At 39.4% G+C, this 23,278-nt stretch overlaps 2 long non-coding RNA genes across 2 annotated transcripts; both read left to right on the top strand.

Annotated features, from left to right (window-relative positions):
* The first annotated feature begins 4,220 nt into the window (after positions 1-4,220).
* On the top strand, positions 4,221-5,150 carry LOC112555717. The gene is made up of 2 exons (XR_003097518.1): positions 4,221-4,332; positions 5,031-5,150. It is a non-coding gene; the product is annotated as an uncharacterized LOC112555717 (long non-coding RNA).
* A 15,286-nt stretch (positions 5,151-20,436) lies between these two features.
* Positions 20,437-22,319, top strand: LOC112555720. The gene is made up of 2 exons (XR_003097520.1): positions 20,437-20,583; positions 22,076-22,319. It is a non-coding gene; the product is annotated as an uncharacterized LOC112555720 (long non-coding RNA).
* The last annotated feature ends 959 nt before the right edge of the window (positions 22,320-23,278 follow it).

The following is a 23,278-nucleotide window of genomic DNA, read 5'->3' as shown; positions in this document are numbered from 1 at the left end:
GGGACAGACACACCCGATGGAGAGTCGCTGTTGTGAATACGACATGAGTTGGCGTTGATGCCCGAGGACAGTTGCTGTTCCTCAATGCTGCAGAAGATGGTTACTGTTCTAGTCTTTTATTCTGTTTTTATTCTAATCAAGACTTGACTGGTGTTTATACAACTGACCTATACCTGTAAGATAGATTCGTGACGCTTCTAAATTTCTATAGATATTTTATTTTGTTTGCAGCTTAACATTATGTTGCTGTCGTTAAGATTTTGTGAAAACGCATCCTATTTGCCATAATTTTCATTTTACTTTGTTATAAATTTCATTCCTTGTATAACAAATACCAGTCAGTGGCTTTTCTTTAAAGGGATTGTAAAGTCAAAATAAAACTGCTTAGAATCGCGTACAGAGTAGAATAAGTTTGAATCTCGTTTATTTATATGTGTGTTCATGTGGAAAACGTTGAAGGTTTTTAGTATTATGTTGTGTTTAATAAGACAAATCACACGGGACTTTTTTTTTTTTGCTTCCACGAAGTCTCGTTCTCCGTCACGTGACCCTATGACGTGTGGTTTCCATAGTGACAAAGATTGCCTCGAGAATGTGCTGCAGACGATTGCCACGAAAAAATGGAAAAAGATTCAAAATTTTCTTTTCATCAGTTTCCGAAAGTCAGAGCCTTACACACAGAGTGCGTCATAGAGTAAAATGACGTCAAATCTTCGCAATGATACAGATACAGACACTTCCTGTCAGAGACTGACATCACAACAAGACTCTGACGTCAAAAGAAGACTCGTCTGCTTGACCATCTCGGGAAGCTATCGCGGTTACTCTGCGGAAGGACACAAAGGTCGATTTCACTGGATTTTTTCAAGTTTTATAAACATCGGCAACTGAAATAGTGCTAATAAGTGGTAATTAGTGAGAAACGAATCCTTATTTCTCCTGTATAGCTCTCATGCTCTGTAATTGTAACTAAATATATTTTTGTAATGTTTAACCGTCGCCACAGCCTTATCACAAACCTTGAGTATCCCTTTTTAAAGTAATTCACAGGTCAGTAGGTCAACACTCGGAGGAAATCAACAACCGAGGAATACTTCTCCCTTACGTTTTCTTTCAGCCCGATGAGTATCCTTCCGCCCTGAATCTTTCTCACCAAAGTTAGTCCGCTGGGGGAAAGAACACCTTGGCACCTGATACTTGGTGTGCGCGCACGGATGTGCATGTGTTCAAATATTACTAAAAAATTAAAATAAAGCCGTTAATTCTTTCCTTGAAATATAACAGCCAACGCACACACATGGACACACTAATGAAACAAGAATCTTCATACGCTGATGTAAAGTTGTTTTATTCTTTTGTCCTTTTCTCTCTAACAGCGACTCGTTTAGCTGCTCTGTGATTGGCTTTGATAATTGTACTTTGTAGTCTTAATCAACAACACATACGGTATGGTACAAATATTTTTGTCTTTTGTTTAAATACTCATTTCTCTTGCTGTTGGATCTGAACATAATATTGCAATAACTGCTCACAATCTGTTTCAACATGTAATATGTGTATATATATATATCGATGTAGATATAACTGAGCATCTGTCACATATTTGTCACACAAAATAATACAGCAATGTGCTTGAATACCATAAACTAATAACTATTAACGCCAGAGACACAAAACCTTTTGGATGTCACTGTTTACCTGAGGACAATTGCAGTGTCTACCTGTGAAGGTGTAATTACAGGCAGGAGGTATAAAAGTTGCAGACCCTGGCAGTCACTGACATCGGACTTCCACATCGACCTGAAGGTTATCTACAATCATCATCGTCTCCGTGTGGAAGCGTGTGTCGATGCCTCTGTGTGTGTGTGTCTGTGTTGTGAAGCGGATTACATAATGTCACATGTCAGTACAGTAGCAGTGATTAACAGATACATTTGTTTTTATTGAGACAGCTTAGAAGTTTTGATTTGAAACAAAAGAAAAAAGAACAATTAAAATAATACAGAGATATGTACAAAGAAGGATAAAAAACGTAAATATCCGTTGTAAATTATTACATAAAGTACACAAATTAACATTTTCAAACTTGTTGGTTCCCTCATGTCAAAAGAAATCTGAAATAATACTCGCCTTTAAAAACTTTGTGATGATAATCTGTTTACTAAAAAGTTTCTTCTCTTTATGTATATGCTTGGATAGAACTTATATATCTTGGCACTAAAGTATAATTAGTTAAGCAGGACAAATATAAACTAAACTGCTATTTTAATATAATATAATAATAATATAATACTTACTACCACTGCAATGATCGTCGTCGTTATCATCATTACCAGTATGTGGCGGCCAAGGTTTGATTCCAAATCACAACATAACATGAGTTGTCTGCCCTAAAGCAGAAGAGAAAACAACAAACCAAACACCGCACAGTCTCTTCAGCAATTGACTGCAATCATGGCGACCAGCGAAGACAGGATCAGTTTTCTTGTCCTCACCACACTTTGTCAGAATATTAACATAAAAGATTCACAAATATTTCGAAAAACAAGTTTGTCTGAAGTGTTGAAAATATTACTTGAAAATAAAAAATCCACTAGTAATTATGTCTTTGAAATGTAACAGCCAACGCAAAAAAAGAACACTACTACTAAAATATTTTCATAGACTGTTGCCTATGGAGACTACAAAACACAACTGTCAAAACCAATCACAGACTAGATAACATCTCCAAAACAAATGGCTTTTAGCGACAGAAGGACAAAAGGATGCAATTCAGGAACAATTCAATGAGCCAAACATCCACCAGCTCATCATAAAGACCAGGACCCTCTACAAGGTGTCGCCACCATCGGTCCTTTGTGAAGGCGTTTTGTTCAATCTGCTCTGCGTTCCTAATTAAACCAAACTATAACCGGCAGCAGTGCTGTTATTTTAGTCACAATTCTGTTTGAAATCAAACAAACATGAACAAGAACGCTTTTTGGATCCATGAACACTGGCAGCAAACCGCTGGCAGATATTTTTGTTATGATGGAGCATTCACACATTCACATACTTCTCAAGTCTCCGGTTCTGGACCCTCAGAGCAAGGTCTCAACCACAATGTCCTCTTCACATTCCGTTCCCCTAAGGTTCCGTTTCTCGCCTTTGGAGCTCGGTTTATAGGAAATTGCATTTGTAATTAATACTTTCAATAATTCACAGGTCTGTATGTCAACACGCGGAGGAAATCAACAAACAAGGATTGCTTCTCCCCTACGTTGTATTTGTGCCCCACGAGTATCCTTCCGCCCTGAATCTTTCTCGCCGAAGGTAGTCCGCTGGGTGGGTGGGAGAACACCTTGGCACCTGGTACTTGGAGATTCCACACGAGTCTTCTGATGAGGCTACAACTGACCACTTGTGTAGTCTCCGCAGGTATGGAGCTAGCAGATTGACAGACCGGAGAGAAAATCCTTGAGACAAGACCATGTCTTCATCCACCGTCCATCAGATCAGACAGTTACAGTTCCTCTCTCAAACATGAGTGAGGTCCTCTTGACCAAAGATTTTTTTCTACTTACATACTCATCTAAACAGCGTTCCATAAACACAACTTCCATCAGTTTGTTGCTGTAATGCTAATATAAATGTAACCGCTGCTCTAGAAGTTATAAATATCATGAAATATTTTCATATCTATATATTTTCACTAATTGATGTAGACTTATTGTAAATGTACAATCATGTAGATAATGTCTTCACAGTGGATGGAGTTACAGACAGAAGGACCTGGCGCGTGTCGGCGACTGTTTTTCTGTTCGTATTGTGCTTCCTGTCGGTGGGTGTGCGCTCGAGCGGACGCGGGGGAGGGAATCAAGCGACCTTTCACCTCGTCTTTGTGTCACCCTTTCCATCTCGCGAGCCCCAGGGCCCTGACCTCCTACTAGCAGTGCGCCTGAGGGCGAGGGAATGCTTTTGTATTAGTGATTTTGTTTGTGTAAAATGTATGGATATGTATCTCGATATAGATATAACTGTCGGAGCATCTGTCACACTAAATAATACAGCAATGTGCGTGAATACCATAAACTGATACTGATTAACGCCAGAGACACAAAGCCTTTTCTGTGTCTCTGTTTATCTTAAAACAATTCCAGGGTCAACCTGTGAAGGTGTAATTACAGACAGGAGGTATAAAGGTCGCATACCTGGCAGTCACTGACATCCGACTTCAACAACGACCTGAAGGTTATCTACAATCATCATCGTCTCCGTGTGGAAGCAAGATGAAGGCCAGCGTCTTAGTCCTCCTCGCGCTACTCAGCGTCGTCATGGTGACAGCCACTCCTAGTGAGTATGTAGTAGAAAAAAGTTAATATGTATTTTTATAATAACGATTACCTATATGCATGCTGTCATACTTACATAAGTGCGCACATGCGTCGGTGTGTGTGTGTGTCTGTGTTGTGAAGCGGGTTCAGTAATGTGACATGTCAGTACAGTAAGAGTGACTAACAGTTACAGTTTTTAAAATTAAGACAGCTTACAAGTTTTGATTTAAGACAAAGTAAACTAGCACAACTTACAATAATATAGAAAAATGTACAAATAAGAATAAAAAATTAAATATTCCTTCTAAAATATTTCATAAAGTACAGAAGTTAACATTTTCAAACGTTTGGTTCCCTAATGGACGTCAAACGAAATCTACAATAATCGCCATAAACAACTTGGTGATGACAATGTGTTTACTAAATGACTTCTGATATTTGTCATTATGCTTGGATGTAACTTCTATATCTCTGCACTCAAGTGTAATTAGTAAAGCAAGAAATATATAAACTAAACTGTTATTTTTGATCAACTTCATCGACCCCCTGAGTTGTTCTGGATATCTATTTCTTATTTCTGTCTTCACATGTTATTTATTTGTAATTCAGACGACAGGTCCTCGTTTAGCATGTGTCTGTAGGTGTCTCGTGTTATTTCTTGTACAGCTTCTACTGCTGATAATAATGATTGCTACTGTTGTATGTTATTTTTTGAAGCTGACTGGTCAGACCACCAGCAGCAAGAAGTGAGCAGACGACAGCCATCACCGGCAGCAGCAGCAGCCCAGGAGCTGGCAGAAAACAAACGTCTGCTTTTTCCAGGAGGTCAATGGTAGACAGCTGGCTGCACTCAGCCACGTACCCTGTCGATCAACGGCCCAACGGTGACGTCACCCAATAAGTTTCAATAAAACTGCAGAAAAAATCCACCATTTGTTTGTGTTTTATAAAACGAACGCTCTAGTAATCTTCTCAGCGATAATTCCTCATCTATTCTGTTTGCAGTTGGTTGTGGTATTAAACATCATGGACATTGTGGACTGAATGTACTTGGGGAGAAATACACTCACTCACTCACACACTCACAAACACACTCACAAACACAACACACACACTCTAGTCAGGTCTGCTCTACGATGTGTCTCTGGGTTCACTACACTGTCGGCACTGAAACTCTTTGATGTGCTCACAGTACCCACACGGGTCTGCCTCATCGTGTCACCTTTACTAGTGGGACCAAGGTTTGATTCCAAATCACAGCATAACATGAGTTGTCTGCCCTAAAGAAGACGAGAAAACAACAAACCAAACACCGCACCGTCTCTTCGGCACTTGAGTGCAATCATGGCGACCTGCGAAGACAGGATCAGTTTTCCTGTCCTCATAATACCTTGTAAGAATATTAGCATGAAAGATTCATAAATATTTCATAGTCTGTTGCCTATGGAGACTGCAAAAAACAACTGTAAAAACCAATCACAGACTAGGTAACATCTCCAAAACAAATGGCTTTTAGCGACAGAAGGACAAAATGATGCAATACAGGAACAAGTCAATGAGCCAAACATCCACCAGCTCATCATAAAGACCAGGACCCTCTACAACAGACCTGGGAAAGGGGGGGCCGCGGGCCGGATCCAGCCCTCCTTCTGTCTCTGACCGGCCCGCCCGCCAGTATATATATACTATATACACAGTATTGGGTAAGACAGAGTTCACTATATTACTCCGGCCCTCTAAAATCATCCCAATTTCTCATGCGGCCCCTTGGGAAAATTAATTGCCCACCCCTGCTCTACAAGGTGTCGCCACCATCGGTCCTTTGTGAAAGCGTTTTGTTCAATCTGCTCTGCGTTTGTAATTAAACCAAACTATAACCGGCAGCAGGGTTTTTGTCCTAGTCACAATTCTCTTTGAAATTGAACAAACACGAGGAAGAAAGCTTTACTGGATACATGAACACTGGCAGCAATCAGCTGGCAGACATTATTGTTATGATGGAGCTTTCACACATTCCAAAACACAATCACACACACAGGGACAAACACACCCGATGGAGAGTCGATGTTGTGAATACAACAGGAGTTGGCGTTGATGCCCGAGGACAGTTGCTGTTCCTCAATGCTGCAGAAGATGGTTACTGTTCTAGTCTTTTATTCTGTTTTTATTCTAATCAAGACTTGTCTGGTGTTTATACAACTGACCTATACCTGTAAGATAGATTCTTGACGCTTCTAAAACTCGATATATATTTATGTTGCTGTTGTTAAGATGTGAAAATGTAACCTAGTTGCCATAATTTTCATTTTACTTTGTTATACATTTCATTCCTTATATAACAAATACCTGTCGGTGGCTTTTCTTTCATGTCCAGATCCCATTTCTTACTGTTTTCTGTGAGATATATATATATATCTTTGTCACAAGTGCACAATTAACATTTAAATACAAAGATTGGCACTAAAATTCAAACTTTCGGGGAGGGAATCAAGTGACCTTTCTCCTCGTCCTTGTGTCAACCTTTCCGTCTGCGAGCCTCAGGCCCCTGACCTGCGAGAGGCAGTGCGCGTGAGGTCGAGGGAATGTTTTGTGTTTGTGATTCTGTTGATCAGTTGTAGAGTGTGATTCGTGTGCCATGTGATGTCCGGTTTACAGCGCATGTGATATTTTCTTGTTAAAGAATGATTTAAGCATGTCCATGTTTTAGATGGACACACAAAACCACCCAGACGATGGATGCTGGTCGTATTCTAGGTCTTCTTGCGCGTATGCGCATGTTTTAAAAAATATTACTTAAAAATTAAAATATCGCCATTAATTTTTTCCTTCAAATATTGCCAAATATTCCAAATATTCCAAATATTCCAAATATTCCAAATATTCCAACGCACACACATGGACACACTAATGGAAAAAGAATCTTCATAGGCTGAGGTAAAGTTGTTTTATTTTTTTGTCCTTTTATCTCAGCGACTCATTTAGCTGGTCTGTGATTGGATTTCATTATTGTACATTGTAGTCTTCATAGACAGCAGCACATACAAATATACAAATGTTTTTGTCTTTTTTTAAATACTGCAATAATATTGCAATAACTGCTCACAATTTGTTTCAACATGTACTATGTGTATGTAAATATCGATATAGATATAACTGCCGGAGCATCTGTCACATATTGGTCACACAAAATAATACAGCAATGTCTATGAATAACATGAAGTGGTAACTATTAACACAAGAAACACAAAACCTTTTGGATGTCACTGTTTACCTGAGGACAATTGCAGTGTCTACCTGTGAAGGTGTAATTACAGGCAGGAGGTATAAAAGTTGCAGACCCTGGTAGTGACGGACATCAGACTTCAACAGTACCAGAAGGTTATCTACAATCATCATCGTCTCTGTGTGGAAGAAAGATGAAGGCCAGTGTCTTCGTCCTCCTGGCGCTCCTCTCCGTCGTCATGGTGACAGCCACTCCAAGTGGGTATTTAGAGAACTACAACTAAATATGTACTTTAAAATACTGGGTACCTATACGTAATGTCATACTTACATAAGTGCTTGCATGCGTCTGTGTATCTATGTGTGTGTGCCTCGGGTGCAGCACATTCTCGAGGCATGGTTCTCACTATGGAAACCACACGTCATAGGGTCACGTGACGGAGAACGAGATTCCGTGGAAGCAAAAAAAGAGTCCCGAGTGATTTCTCTTATTAAACACAACATTCTACTAAAAATCTTCAACGTTTTCCACATGAACACACATATAAATAAACGAGATTCACATTTATCTTACTCTGTACGCGATTCTAAGCAGTTTTATTTTGACTTTAGAATAACTTTAAGTTAGCTTAAACGTTTTGATTGGAGACAAACGAAACTAGCACAATATAAAATAATACACAGATATGTGCAAACAAGAATAAAAAAAAAACAGATATATACGTTGTAAAATATTACATAAAGTACACAAATTAACATTTTCAAACATTTTGGTTCCCTAATGATGTCAAACGAATCTTGAAATAGTCGCTATAGATAACTTCATGATGATACTAAATGGCTATTTATATTTATAATTGTGCGTGGATATAACGGTTATGTCTTTGCACTCAAGTGTAATTAGATGAACGAGAAAATTGTAAACTTACCTGTTATTTTTAATAATCTTTATGAACTTCCTGAGTTTTGCTGGATAATTATTTCTACTGTCCTAACATGTTAGTTTTTGTGATTCAGACGACAGGTCGTCGTTTAAGAATCATAACCATGTGTCTGTAGGTGTCTCGTGTTATTTCTTGTACAACTTCTACTGCTGATAATAATGATTGCTGCTGATGTCGTTATTTTTTAATATGGTTGGTCAGACGACCAGCAGCAAGAAGTGAGCAGACGACAGCCATCACCGGCAGCAGCAGCCGAGGCGAAGGCAGAAAACAAACGTCTGCTTCTCCATGCACCGGCCGGTTTCCACTACCCAGTCCCCGGGTAGACAGCTGCCTGCACTCAGCCACGTACCCTGTCGACGACTGCCGTACCCACGTACCCTGTCGATCAACGGCCCAACGGTGACGTCACTGAATAAGTTTCAATAAAACTGCAGAAACAAATCCACCATTAGTTTTGTGTTTTATAAAACGAGGACTCTACTAAGCTTCTCAACGATAATTCATCATCTATTCTGTTTGCAGTTGGTTGTGGTATTAAAAATCATGCACATTGTGGACTGAATGTACTTGGGGAGAAACACACACATATACACACACTCACTCACTCACACACTCACACACACTCACACACACACAATGTAGGACATAAGGACACGGCATATTATAAAGTTCGTATTTACTTCTAGTAATATAATACTTACTACCGCTGCAATCGTCGTCGTCATCACAATCACCAGTATCACCAATAAAGCAGCTGCATACATACATGTTACAACAACAGACATCATCCAATTTTAATTGTAATTGAAATGGCGGTATAGACTACACAACGAACATGATTGAAATGATAATGAGCCATGTCTAATTAATTCCCTGATGACACCCAACCTTCTTCCTCTTGTTTGCATGTCTTTACCACACACCCCATAACTTACTGTTGTATATTTTTCAAACTGCTACAAATCAGTTTTTCTCTTCTACTGAGTGAAATCCACTTGCAACTGACCCGCTTACTGTAAACACATGCATGTGCACGTGTGCTCGTTGATGTAATTATATTGTGTGGATATGTACGACTGTGCACATGCAAATTTCATTCCACACATTACCTAACTTGTATTTTGACAGTAGTAATAATCATCATCATCATCATCATCCTCATCATCATCATCATGAGGATTTAAAGAACAACTTTGAAGTGATATGTTTAGCTAAGAGCGCTTCTCATAAATAATATTCAGATTAGGTCACTGATACACAAAGTAAATTACAAACAGAAATGTAACAGCCAACACCAAAAAAAGGAACACTAAAACTAAAACAAAATCTTCACAGGCTGCTGTCCAATACTTGATGTGCCCTCGCGGATGTGTTGGGGAGGGAATCAAGTGACCTTTCACCTCGTCCTTGTGTCACCCTTTCCATCTCGCGAGCCTCAGGGCCCTGACCTCCGACTGGCAGTGCGCGTGAGGGCGAGTGAATGTTTTGTGTTTGTGATTCTGTTGATCAGTTTTAGAGTGTGACACGTGTGACGTGTGATGTCCGGGTTACAGCGAATGTGATATTTTCTTGTAAAGGAATGTTTCAAGCTTGTCCATGTTTTGTATCAATATCTAATATATATATATCAATGTAGATAGAACTGTCGGAGCATCTGTCACACAAAATAATACAGCAATGTGCTTGAATACCATAAACTGATAATTATTAACACCAGAGACACAAAACCTTTTGGATGTCACTGTTTACCTGAGGACAATTGCAGTGTCTACCTGTGAAGGTGTAATTACAGGCAGGAGGTATAAAAGTTGCAGACCCTGGCAGTCAGTGACATCGGACTTCAACAGCGACCTGACGGTTATCTACAATCATCATCGTCTCCGTGTGGAAGCAAGATGAAGGCCAGTGTCTTCGTCCTCCTGGCACTCCTTTGTGTCGTCATGGTGACAGCCAGAAACGTACACAGAGAGACCGACGAACGCAGGGACAAGGGTAAGTATGTTAACAAAGACATAGGTAAACCTTATTTTAAATGTACATATTTAGTTGACAGCCACTCCAAGTGAGTATTAAGACGACTACAACTAAATATGTACTTTTACAATACTGGGTACCTATACGTAATGTCATACTTACATAAGTGCGTGTGTCGATGCCTCTGTGTGTGTGTGTGTGTGAAGCGGATTAAATAATCTCACATGTCAGTACAGTAGAAGTGATTAACAGATAAATTTTTTTATTGAGACAGCTTAGAAGTTTTGATTTGAGACAAAAGAAACCACGACAATTTACAGAAATATCTACAAATAAGAATAAAAAACTTAAATATCCGTTGTAAAATATTTCATACAGTCACAAATTAACATTTTGGCTCCCTCATGTCAAAAGAAATCTGAAATAATACTCGCCTTTAAAAGCTTTGTGATGATAATCTGTTTACTAAAAGGGTTCTTCTATTTATGTATATGCTTGGATAGAACTTATATATCTTGGCACTCAAGTATAATTCGTTAAGAAAGACAAATATAAACTAAACTGTTATTTTTGATAAACTTTATGAGAACCCTGAGTTCTGCTGAATAATTATTTCTACTGTCTTTACATGTTATTTTTTTTTTTGGTAATTCAGACGACAGGTCCTTGTTTAAGAGGCATAACCATGTGTCTGTAGGTGAGACCGACGAACGCAAGGACAAGGGTAAGTATGTTAACAAAGACATAGGTAAACCTTATTTTAAAAGTACATTTAGTTGACAGCCACTCCAAGTGAGTATTTAGACAACTACAACTAAATATGTAGTTTTATAATACTGGGTACTTATATGTTATGTTACACTTACATAAGCGCGTGCATGCGTCGGTGTGTGTGTTGTGAAGCGGGTTCAATAATGTCACATGTCAGTACAGTAAGAGTGATTACCAGTTACAGTTTTTAAAATTAAGACAGCTTACAAGTTTTTATTTGAGACAAAGTAAGCTAGCACAATTTACAATAATAAATATAGATGTTCAAATAAGAATAAAAAACATAAATATCCGTTGTGAAATATTTCATAAAGTACACAAATTAACATTTTCAAACGTTTGGTTCCCTAATGGATGTCAAAAGTAATCTGAAATAATCGCAATAAACAACTTAGTGATGACAATCTGTTTACTAATTGGCTTCTGATATTTATGATTGTGATTGGATGTAACTTCTATATCTCTGCACTCAAGTGTAATTAGTAAAGCAAGAAATATATAAACTAAACTGTTATTTTTGATCAACTTCATCGAGCCCCTGAGTTGTTCTGGATAACTATTTCTTATTTCTGTCTTCACATGTTATTTATTTGTAATTTAGACGACAGGTCCTCGCTGAGCATGTGTTTGTACGTGTCTCGTGTTATTTCTTGTACATCTTCTACTGCTGATAATAATGATTGCTACTGTTGTCGTTATTTCATGGATCTGACTGGTCAGACCAACAGCAGCAAGAAGTGAGCAGACGACAGCCATCACCGGCAGTTCGCGGGTAGACAGCTGGCTGCACTCAGCCACGTACCCTGTCGATCAACGGCCCAAAGGTGACGTCACCCAATAAGTTTCAATAAAACTGCGAAAACAAATCCATCATTAGTTTGTGTTTTATAAAACGAGTACTCTAGTAAGCTTCTCAGCGATAATTCCTCATCTATTGTGTTTGCAGTTGGTTGTGGTATTAAACATCATGGACATTGTGAACTGAATGTACTTGGGGAGAAACACACACATTCACACACACACTCACACAAAAGATCCACAAATATTTCGAAAAATAAGTTTGTCTGAAGTGTTGAAAATATTACTTGAAAATAAAAAATCCACCACTTATTATGTCTTTGAAATGTAACAGCCAAAGCAAATAAAGGAACACTACTACTAAAATATCTTCAAAGTCTGTTGCCTATGGAGACTACAAATCACAACTGTCAAAACCAATCACAGACTAGGTAACATCTCCAAAACAAATGGGTTTTTGCTATAGACGGACAAAAGGATGCAATACAGGAACAAGTCAATAAGCAAAACATCCACCAGCTCATCATAAAGACCAGGACCCTTTACAACAGACCTGGGAAAGGGGGGGGGGTGCCGCGGGCAGGATCCGACCCGCCTCCTGTCTCTGACCGGCCCGCCCGCCAGTATATATACTATATATACAGTATTGGGTAAAACTGAGTTAACTATATCAGTCCGGCCCCTCTAAAATCATCCCAATTTCTCATGCGGCCCCGTGGGAAAATTAATTCCCCACCCCTGCACTACAAGGTGTCGCCACCATCGGTCATTTGTCAAGGCGTTTTGTTCAATCTGCTCTGCGTTTGTAATTAAACCAAAATATAACTAGCAGCGTTTTTGTCCTAGTCACAATTCTCCTTGAAATTGAACAAACAAGAGGAAGAAAGCTTTTTTGATACATGAACACTGGCAGCAAACAGCTGGCAGTTATTATTGTTATCATGGAGCTTTCACACATTTCAAAACACAATCACACACACAGGGACAAACACACCCGATGGAGAGTCGCTGTTGTGAATACAACAGGAGTTGCCGTTGATGCCCGAGGACAGTTGCTGTTCCTCAATGCTGCTGAAGATGGTTACTGTTCTAATCTTTTATTCCATCTCGCTAGCCCCAGGCCCTGACTTGCGAGAGGCAGTGCGCGTGAGGTCGAGGGAATGTTTTGTGTTTGTGATTCTGTTGATCAGTTGTAGAGTGTGATGTCCGGGTTACTGCGCATCTGATATTTTCTTGTTAAAGAATGATTCAACCATTTCATGTTTTAGATGGACACACAAAACCACCCAGACGTTGGATGCTGGTCATATTCTAGGTCTTCTTGCGTGTATGCGCATGTGTTCAAATATTACTTAAAAATTAAAATATCGCCATTAATTCTTTCTTTGAAATATAACAGCCAACGCACACACATGGACACACAAATGGAAAAAAATCTTCATAGGCTGATGTAAAGTTGTTTTGTTCTTTTGTCCTTTTATCTCAGCGACTCATTTAGCTGGTCTGTGATTGGATTTCATTATTGTACTTTGTAGTCTTAATAGGCAGCAGCACATACGGTATGGTACAAATGTTTTTGTCTTTTGTTTAAATACTGCAATAATATTGCAATAACTGCTCACAATCTGTTTCAACATGTACTCTGTGTATGTAAATATCCATATAGATATAACTGCCGGAGCATCTGTCACATATTGGTCACACAAAATAATATAGCAATGTCCATGAATAACATGAAGTGATAACTATTAACACAAGAAACACAAAACCTTTTGGATGTCACTGTTTACCTGAGGACAATTGCAGTGTCTACCTGTGAAGGTTTAATTACAGGCAGGAGGTATAAAAGTTGCAGACTCTGGCAGTGACGGACATCGGACTTCAACAGCGACCTGAAGGTTACAGTCTACAATCATCATCGTCTCCGTGTGGAAGCAAGATGAAGGCCAGTGTCATCGTCCTCCTGGCGCTCCTTTTCGTCGTCATGGTGACAGCCACTCCTAGTGAGTATTTAGAGAACTACAACTAAATATGTACTTTAAAAAACTGGGTACCTATACGTAATGTCATACATACATAAGTGCTTGCATGCGTGTGTGTATCTATGTGTGTGTGTCTTTGAAGCGGGTCAAGTAATGTCACATGTCAGTACAGTAGCAGTCATTAACAGATACAGTTTTTTGCTTAAAGTTATTCTAAAGTCAAAATAAAACTGCTGAGAATCGCGTAGAGAGTAGGATAAATGTGAATCTCGTCTATTTATATGTGTGTTCGTGTGGAAAACGTTGATGGTTTTTAGCAGAATGTTGTGTTTAATAAGAGAAAGGCTGCCGATGTTTATAAAAATCGAAAAAATCCTGTGAAATCGACCTTTGTGTCCTTGCGCCGAGTAACCACGATAGCTTCCCGAGATGGAAGACTAATTGTTTCCTTATGACGTCAGTCTCCTTATGACATCAATCTCCTTATGACGTCAGTCTCCTTATGACGTCAGTCTCTGACATGCAGTGTCTGTGGTCATTGGGAAGATTTTGTGTTAGATCAGTGATATCCAGACTAATCTACAATCAAGATGGCTTGGAACATAATACGTCCCACTCCTTGGACTCCCAGAGCTTGTTCGTACTGGGATCGAGTCTTTCTATGGGTATGACCCACTCTTTTCATATCGCCTTGTCTTTAGGAAACTGATGAAAAGAAACTTTTGAATCTTTTCCCATCTTTTCGTGGCAGTCGAGTGCAGAACATTCTCAAGGCATGGTTCTCACTACGGAAACCACACGTCATAGGGTCACGTGACGGAGAACGAGACTTCGTGGAAGCAAAAAAAGAGTCCCGTGTAATTTCTCTTATTAAACACAACATTCTACTAAAACTTTCAACGTTTTCCACATGAACACACATATAAATAGACGAGATTCAAATTTATCCTACTCTTTACGCCATTCTAAGCAGTTTTATTTTGACTTTAGAATAACTTTAAGTTAGCTTTAAACGTTTTGATTTGAGACAAACGAAACTAGCACAATATAAAAAAATAAAGAGATATGTGCAAATAAGAATAAAAAAACAGATATATACGTTGTAAAATATTACATAAAGTACACAAATTAACATTTTCAAACGTTTTGGTTCCCTAATGATGTCAAACGAAACTTGAAATAGTCGCTATAGATAACTTCATGATGATACTAAATGGCTTCGTATATTAATGATTATGCGTGGATATAACGGTTATGTCTTTGCACTCAAGTGTAATTAGATAAACGAGAAAATTGTAAACTTACCTGTTATTTTTGATAAACTTTATGAACTTCCTGAGTTTTCATGGATAATTATTTCTACTGTCCTAACATGTTAGTTTTTGTGATTCAGACGACAGGTCGTCGTTTAAGAATCATTACAATGTGTCTGTAGGTGTTTCTTGTTATTTCTTGTACAGCTTCTACTACTAATAATAATGATTGCAACTGATGTCGTTATTTTTTTTAAGATGGTGGGTCAGACGACCAGCAGCAAGAAGTGAGCAGACGACAGCCATCACCGGCAGCAGCAGCCGAGGCGAAGGCAGAAAACAAACGTCTGGTTTGGAACGGTATGGCTTTATCCCCGGGATGACAGCTGGCTGAACTCAGCCACGTACCCTGTCGACGACTGCCGTACCCACGTACCCTGTCGATCAACGGCCCAACGGTGACGTCACCCAATAAGTTTCAATAAAACTGCAGAAAAAAATCCACCATTAGTTTGTGTTTTATCAAACGAACGCTCTAGAAAGCTTCTCAACGATAATTCCTCATCTATTCTGTTTGCAGTTGGTTGTGGTATTAAACATCATGGACACTGTGGACTGAATGTACTAAGGGAGAAACACACACACACACTCACAAACACTCACTCATACACTCACACACACACACACACACACACACACACACACACACACACACACACACTCACTCACACACACACACACACTCACACACACTCAAAAACACACACACACACAATGTACGACATAAGGACACGACATTTTATAAAGTTTGTATTTACTTCTAGTAATATAATACTTACTACCACTTCAATCATCGTCGTCGTCATCACCATCACCAGTATCATCAATAAAGCAGCTGCATACATGTTACAACAACAGGCATCATGCAATTTTAATTGTAATTGAAATGGCGGTATAGACTACACAAAGAACACGATGAAATGATAATGAGCCATAGATTCTTGACGCTTTTAAATCTCGATATATATTTTATTTTGTTTACAGCTTAACATTTATGGTAGTGTCGTTAAGACTTTGTGAAAACGCATATTTGCCATAATTTTCATTTTACTTTGTTATAAATTTAATTCCTTGTATAACAAACACCTGTCAGTGGCTTTTCTTTAAAGGGATTGTAAAGGCAAAATAAAACTGCTTAGAATCGCGTACAGAGTAGAATAAGTTTGAATGTCGTCTATTGATATTGTCACGGACCGTCCGCTGACACGCGCATTCTCTCCATAAACCAATATAATCAGATCGCTTGAGGGTGTTCGTACCTCCTTAGAGGCACCAATAATTATTTAATTCAAACACAATTTTAAATGAAACATTGACAAAGTATCAACAATCAGAGATTTACTCCTTCTTTCGCCACATAAGATATATTACCAATATATTATATCATTCATCCAACGTACTATTAGAGTTAACAAATAAAGTTGATTCAGATAAATACTCACTGATAAAGTATTCCCGTCTTCGGTGCTGTCCTTTCTTGATGAATTACCAATGTTAATATCCACTGTATTATAGAATAAAATGTTCGTTCTTGACGAAACCCAAACGTTTTTATATTAAAGTCTTTGCAACCCTCCCAAGTCCTCTTTTCTAATGAGTAACACTAATCTTCTTTCCTATAAGTCGATTTATCATTAAAAAAAAAGTGTTTTTACGATAACGACAGTTTACAGGCAGAACGCCACGGACTTGCACATGCGGTTGCCTCCTGGGTGTTTAGCAGGATGAGGATAGGTGAGATGGAGGCCGAGAGGAAACCTTCCCTCCACCGGCGGTTTACTCTCTGTTTGGAACTATCTTCTCCTGGCGACGGATGCTGGTCGGTGCACCAGTTTTACACCAAGATTTCTGCTCTGGAACCGTTGTTTACTCGCTCACACCAGTGTGTGGTTTCTTGGCCCCACCAAGAAACTGTACTGCGGGATGCCCAAGCCACAGAGCTCCCCCACGGTGCGGACACGGACTACAGTGACTCACGACCTGTGAAGTACATCCACCTGTAGTATAAACACAGTATTACTTCCCCTGTAATACTTATTCCGCGGTCGCAGCAGTAGCGAGAAAGTCCAGAGAAAAACCACCAAATCCAACTTCTGTTCCTCCGTTTGCTCTCTGCTACCGTTTTTCTCTAACGTTATTTTCCTCTCTCTTTTTCGTCACTTTATTTTGACATCACAATTGACGTCATTTGCTCAAGGGCAAACAACTTCCAACCAACTACCCTAGATCAGATCAACCACGGTTGTCGACCTTCCCGCCTCACCCCCTCTACTAAGTACTTATCCGTTACATGTTCATGTGGAAAACGTTGAAGGTTTTTAGTAGAATGTTGTGTTTAATAAGAGAAATGACAAGGGACTCTTCTTTTTCTTCCACGAAGTCTCGTTCTCCGTCACGTGACCCTATGACGTGTGGTTTCATAGTGAGAACCATGCCTCGAGAACGTGATGCAGACGATTGCCACGAAAAGATGGAAAAGATTCAAAATTTTCTTTTCGTCGGTTTCCTAAAGACAGAGCCTTATCACAAGCCTTGAGTATCCCTTTTTAAAGTAATTCATAGGTCTGTAGGTCAACACTCGGAGGAAATCAACAAACGAGGAATACTTCTCCCTTACTTTTGTTTGAGCACGATGAGTGTCCTTCCGCCCTGAATCTTTCTCACCAAAGGTAGTCCGCTGGGGTAAAGAACACCTTGGCACCTGGTACTTGGTGTGGGCGCACGGATGTTCATGTGTTCAAATATTACTTAAAAATTAAAATACAGCCATTAATTCTTTTCTTGAAATTTAACAGCCAACGCACACTCTCGCACACACTAATGAAAAAGGAATCTTCATAGGCTGATGTAAGGCTGTTTTGTTCTTTTGTCCTTTTCTCTCTAACAGCGACTCGTTTAGCTGCTCTGTGATTGGCTTTGATAATTGTACTTTGTAGTCTTAATACTCAGCAGCACATACGGTATGGTACAAATGTTTCGCATTAGTTTGTGTTTTCTAAAACAAACGCTCTAGAAAGCTTCTCAACGATAATTCCTCATCTATTGTGTTTGCAGTTGGTTGTGGTATTAAACATCATGGACGTTGTGGACTGAATGTACTTGGGAAGAAACACACACACACACAAACAAACACACTCACACACACTCTAGTCGGGTCTGCTCTACGATGTGTCTCTGGGTTCACTACACTGTCGACACTGAAACTCTTTGATGTGCTCACAGTACACACACGGGTCTGCCTCATCGTGTCACCTTTAGAAGAGGGACCAAGGTTTGATTCTAAATCACAGCATAACATGAGTTGTCTGCACTAAAGCAGAAGAGAAAACAACAAAGCAAACACCGCACCGTCTCTTCGGCACTTGACTGCAATCATGGCGACCTGGGAAGACAGGATCAGTTTTCCTGTCCTAATAATACCTTGTAAGAATATTAGCATGAAAGAGTCATAAATCAGAGCTTCTGCTTACGCAAAAAATTGCGTACAGTACGCATTAAAAGTTCGGAGGACCCCTTCAATTTTCGTCAATGGGGTCCCCTTCAAATTTGGGCGAAGAACAGGGACCCCTTAAAAATCTGAAGAAGGTGTCCTTGGGACCCCAAAGAACTTAGCCTTAGCAGAAGCCCTGCATAAATATTTCATTGGCTGTTGCCTATGGAGACTGCAAGACACAACTGTCACAGTCTAGGTAACATATCCAAAACAAATGGTTTTTAGCGACAGACGGACAAAAGGATGCAATACAGGAACAAGTCAATGAGCCAAACATCCACCAGCTCATCATAAAGACCAGGACCTTCTACAACAGACCTGGGCAATGGGGGGGGGGCGCGGCCCGCCTCCGACCCGCCTCCTGCCTCTGACCGGTCCGCCCGCCAGTATATACACTATATATACAGTATTGGGTAAAACTGAGTTTACTATATTGGTCCGACCCTCTAAAATCATCCCAATTTTTCATGCGGCCCCTTGGGAAAATTAATTGCCTACCCCTGCTCTACAAGGTGTCGCCACCATCGGTCCTTTGTGAAGGTGTTTTGTTCAATCTGCTCCGCGTTTGTAATTAAACCAAACTATAACCGGCAGCAGGGTTTTTGTCCTAGTCACAATTCTCTTTGAAATTGAACAAACAAGAGGAAGAAAGCTTTACTGGATGCATGAACACTGGCAGCAATCAGCTGGCAGATATTATTGTTATGATGGAGCTTTCACACATTCCAAAACACAATCACACACACAGGGACAAACACACCCGATGGAGAGTCGCTGTTGTGAATACGACAGGAGTTGGCGTTGATGCCCGAGGACAGTTGCTGTTCCTCAATGCTGCTGAAGATGGTTACTGTTCTAATCTTTTATTCCATCTCGCTAGCCCCAGGCCCTGACTTGCGAGAGGCAGTGCGCGTGATGTCGAGAGAATGTTTTGTGTTTGTGATTCTGTTGATCAGTTGTAGAGTGTGATGTCCGGGTTACGGCGCATGTGATATTTTCTTGTTAAGGAATGATTCAACCATGTCCACGTTTTAGATGGACACACAAAACCACCCAGACGTTGGATGCTGGTCGTATTCTAGGTCTTCTTGCGCGTATGCGCATGTGTTCAAATATTACTTAAAAATTAAAATATCGCCATTAATTCTTTCTTTGAAATATAACAGCCAACGCACACACATGGACACACAAATGGAAAAAAATCTTCATAGGCTGATGTAAAGTTGTTTTGTTCTTTTGTCCTTTTATCTCAGCGACTCATTTAGCTGGTCTGTGATTGGATTTCATTATTGTACTTTGTAGTCTTAATAGGCAGCAGCACATACGGTATGGTACAAATGTTTTTGTCTTTTGTTTAAATACTGCAATAATATTGCAAAAACAGCTCACAATTTGTTTCAACATGTACTATGTGTATGTAAATATCGATGTAGATATAACTGCCGGAGCATCTGTCACATATTGGTCACACAAAATAATATAGCAATGTCCATGAATAACATGAAGTGATAACTATTAACACAAGAAACACAAAACCTTTTGGATGTCACTGTTTACCTGAGGACAATTGCAGTGTCTACTTGTGAAGGTGTAATTACAGGCAGGAGGTATAAAAGTTGCAGACTCTGGCAGTGACGGACATCGGACTTCAACAGCGACCTGAAGGTTACAGTCTACAATCATCATCGTCTCCGTGTGGAAGCAAGATGAAGGCCAGTGTCATCGTCCTCCTGGCGCTCCTTTTCGTCGTCATGGTGACAGCCACTCCTAGTGAGTATTTAGACAACTACAACTAAATATGTACTTTAAAAAACTGGGTACCTATACGTAATGTCATACATACATAAGTGCTTGCATGCGTGTGTGTATCTATGTGTGTGTGCGTCTGTGAAGCGGGTCAAGTAATGTCACATGTCAGTACAGTAGCAGTGATTAACAGATACAGTTTTTTGCTTAAAGTTATTCTAAAGTCAAAATAAAACTGCTGAGAATCGCGTAGAGAGTAGGATAAATTTGAATCTCGTCTATTTATATGTGTGTTCGTGTGGAAAACGTTGATGGTTTTTAGCAGAATGTTGTGTTTAATAAGAGAAAGGCTGCCGATGTTTACAAAAATCGAAAAAATCCAGTGAAATCGACCTTTGTGTCCTTCCGCCGAGTAACCACGATAGCTTCCCGAGATGGAAGACTAATTGTTTCATTATGACGTCAGTCTCCTTATGACATCAATCTCCTTATGACGTCAGTCTCCTTATGACGTCAGTCTCTGACATGCAGTGTCTGTGGTCATTGGGAAGATTTTGTGTTAGATCAGTGATATCCAAACTAATCTACAATCAAGATGGCTTGCAGCATTATACGTCCCACTCCTTGGACTCCCAGAGCTTGTTCGTACTGGGATCGAGCCTTTCTATGGGTATGACCCACTCTTTTCATATCGCCTTGTCTTTACGAAACTGATGAAAAGAAACTTTTGAATCTTTTCCCATCTTTTCGTGGCAGTCGAGTGCAGAACATTCTCAAGGCATGGTTTTCACTACGGAAACCACACGTCATAGGGTCACGTGACGGAGAACGAGACTTCGTGGAAGCAAAAAAAGAGTCCCGTGTAATTTCTCTTATTAAACACAACATTCTACTAAAACTTTCAACGTTTTCCACATGAACACACATATAAATAGACGAGATTCACATTTATCCTACTCTTTACGCCATTCTAAGCAGTTTTATTTTGACTTTAGAATAACTGTAAGTTAGCTTTAAACGTTTTGATTTGAGACAAAAGAAACTAGCACAATATAAAAAAATAAAGAGATATGTGCAAATAAGAATAAAAAACAGATATATACGTTGTAAAATATTACATAAAGTACACAAATTAACATTTTCAAACGTTTTCGTTCCCTAATGATGTCAAACGAAACTTGAAATAGTCGCTATAGATAACTTCATGATGATACTAAATGGCTTCGTATATTAATGATTATGCGTGGATATAACGGTTATGTCTTTGCACTCAAGTGTAATTAGATAAACGAGAAAATTGTAAACTTACCTGTTATTTTTGATAAACTTTATGAACTTCCTGAGTTTTCATGGATAATTATTTCTACTGTCCTAACATGTTAGTTTTTGTGATTCAGACGACAGGTCGTCGTTTAAGAATCATTACAATGTGTCTGTAGGTGTTTCTTGTTATTTCTTGTACAGCTTCTACTACTAATAATAATGATTGCAACTGATGTCGTTATTTTTTTTTAAGATGGTGGGTCAGACGACCAGCAGCAAGAAGTGAGCAGACGACAGCCATCACCGGCAGCAGCAGCCGAGGCGAAGGCAGAAAACAAACGTCTGGTTTGGAACGGTATGGGCTTTATCCCCGGGATGACAGCTGGCTGAACTCAGCCACGTACCCTGTCGACGACTGCCGTACCCACGTACCCTGTCGATCAACGGCCCAACGGTGACGTCACCCAATAAGTTTCAATAAAACTGCAGAAAAAAAATCCACCATTAGTTTGTGTTTTATAAAACGAACGCTCTAGAAAGCTTCTCAACGATAATTCCTCATCTATTCTGTTTGCAGTTGGTTGTGGTATTAAACATCTTGGACACTGTGGACTGAATGTACTTAGGGAGAAACACACTCACACACACACACACACAAACAAACATACACACACACACAAACACAACCTGTACGACTGAAAGGCATGACATAATTATTATAAAGTTTGTATTTACTTCTAGTAATATAATACATACTGTCACTTCAATCATCGTCGTCGTCATCACTATCACCAGTATCACCAATAAAGCAGCTGCATACATGTTACAACAACAGCCATCATCCAATTTTAATTGTAATTGAAATGGCTGTATAGAGTACACAAAGAACACGATTGAAATGATAATGAGCCATGTCTACTTAATTCCCTGATGACACCCAACCTTCTTGCTCTTGTTTGCATGTCTTTACCACACACCCCATAACTTACTGTTGTATATTTTTTCAAACTGCTACAAATCAGTTTTTCTCTTCTGTTGAGTGAAATCCACTTGCAACTGACCCGCTTACTGTAAACACATGCATGTGCACGTGTGCTCGTTGATGTAATTATATTGTGTGGATGTGTACGACTGTGAGCATGCAAATATCATTCCGCACATAATCTGTATTTTCTCCATAATAATAATTATCATCATCATCATCATCGTGAAGATTTAAAGACACTTTTGAAGTGATATATTTAGCTCAGAGCGCTTATCATAAATAATATTCTGATAAAGTTTTCAACGACCATGTACCCATACTTGATATAACCGACACGCTCACTGGCACAACAGACACTCGTACACAATGGAGATTACAGAGACACGCTATACACGCTCAGGGTCAGGACAGGGTCACTGGACTCGTTCTCCATGTTGCATATTATCACCAACAATCTTTCTGGTGATCATA

This window comes from Pomacea canaliculata, linkage group LG14 (genome assembly GCF_003073045.1).
Source record: "Pomacea canaliculata isolate SZHN2017 linkage group LG14, ASM307304v1, whole genome shotgun sequence".
In the NCBI taxonomy this organism is placed as follows: Eukaryota; Metazoa; Mollusca; class Gastropoda; order Architaenioglossa; family Ampullariidae; genus Pomacea; species Pomacea canaliculata.
This window is presented reverse-complemented; position numbering and strand designations above follow the sequence as displayed.